The sequence below is a fragment of the Carlito syrichta genome, unplaced genomic scaffold (genome assembly GCF_000164805.1).
Source record: "Carlito syrichta isolate Samal-C Ts95f unplaced genomic scaffold, Tarsius_syrichta-2.0.1 Scaffold316039, whole genome shotgun sequence".
In the NCBI taxonomy this organism is placed as follows: Eukaryota; Metazoa; Chordata; class Mammalia; order Primates; family Tarsiidae; genus Carlito; species Carlito syrichta.
Window position 1 is genome coordinate 257,645 of NW_007260135.1, and position 1,973 is coordinate 259,617.

The window sequence follows — 1,973 nt, forward strand, 5'->3', positions numbered from 1 at the left end:
TCCATTGTTTGAATTAATGATGTTGTTGGTACTCATGCACTTTAATCTTTGTCTAAGGCTTCAATTAGTTCCTTAGGATGGATCTCTGAAAATGAAATTCACGGACACAGGGCCTACACTTTGTTTAAAGCCTTTTGATAACTGTGGCCAATTGAGAGCCCCCAAATTTATACTAACAGCCCCTATGACAGTTCATTGGTTTATGAAAATTTCTTTTCTCCATGTGCTCACCAACATTGAATAATTTAGTGGAAAAGAAAGCAAAAATAATTTGCAAACATATATTTGATAAGTTTAAAATGTCACAAGTTTCATTAGTGTTTATTTATTTATTTATTTATTCTTTGAGAGAGAGTCTCACTCTGTCGCCCAGACTGGAGTGCAGTGGCCGCTCCCGGCCACTGCAGCCTCGACCTGCTGGGCTCCGGTGATCCTTCCATCTCAGCCTTCCGAGTAGCCGAATTACAAGCATGCACTACCACGCCTGGCTGATTTTTTTGATTTATTATAGAGATGAGGTCTCGCCAAGTTTCCCAGGCGGGTCTTGAACCCCGGGGCTCAGGCAATCCACTCACCTCAGCCTCCCAAGGCGTTACAGGCTGAGCCACCGAGCCCGGCCAAAATAAATTTTTGTAATAATATCTCAGGTACTCCAAGCAGAGATGGTTGTTCAAATTGTTGTTTTAGAGATTTAGGCACAGTGGTTCATGCCTGCAATCCCAGCACTTTGAGAGACAGAGATGGGAGGATCTCTTAAGCCCAGAAATTGGAGGCCAGCCTGGGCAACTATCAAGACCTCATCTCTATAAAACTTCTGTGCTAGCTCATATTTCTATGTCTGCAAGGTCCTTTCTTGCACTGATTCAATTGTGTTTATTCATTACGAGTCTGCATTTGCCCGATTGTTTTGTTCATAGTCCCTGAAGGATTTAGTTTTAGTGTAAGGAAGAGGCACTCACTTGTGTTTAAGCGACTTGAATTAATGCTTGTGCTTTTCCCCCATACAGAATTTTGCAAGGCACCACAGCATCCCAGATGATAGAACTGGCACAGGAGAAGGGATTAGGGAATCAGAGAAGGACATAGAAAGGCCAAGCTGAGGGTCCTTCTTTAAGAAAAATGTGGGAAGTCAGGCACAGTGGCTCATGCCTATAATCCCAGCACCTTGGGAGGCCGAGGTGAGAGGATTGCCTGAGCTCACGGGTTCAAGACCAGCTTGGGCAACATGGCAAAACCTCATCTTTACAATAAAACAAAAAAATTAGGCATGGTGGTGCACGCCTGTAGTTCCAGCTACTTGGAAGGCTGAGGATTTCTGCAAACCCAAATGCCAGGGCACCAGTGATCTTGACCAACTGTTGACTTCACAGTCCACTCGGCCTTTATATGTTTTCACTTCAGAGCTCTAGGCATCTTGATACCACCTTTCCCTGCCCATAGGATTTCTCTTACACCCTAAATGCTTTCAACCGGAGATGATACTGAACAATATCCCCTGCTCAGTAGGTTAACTTCAATTCAGGCATTAACAGGAATATGTTTTGTCCAAAGAACCATACCTGAAAGAACAAAGCAGGCTTTATTCCTCATCTGAACAAACAGGTCCTGTGAAAATGATTTATTCTTGCTTTTTCGTTTATAAAGCATAACATTACCATTCTCTTTAAGCAGACGCTTTTGAAGCCAGAGCTACTTGCAGGTATATGATACAGAGTTTATGGCCTTCTGGTGGAGTTTAGAAGAAGGTTTACCTCTGAGTTATCTTTCTCTGCCCAACCCAGGACAAGGAAGCAATAAGCCCAGAAATTCATTTGTCTAACATGAACTGATTTAGCATTTATTATTGAGAATAATCATCCTGCTTTTGTCTTAAAGATTATATACTAGCTGGGCTGGGTGGCTCAGCCTGTAATCCCGCGCCTTTGGGAGGCTGAGGTGAGTGGATTGCCTGAGCCCGTGGGTTCGAGACCCGC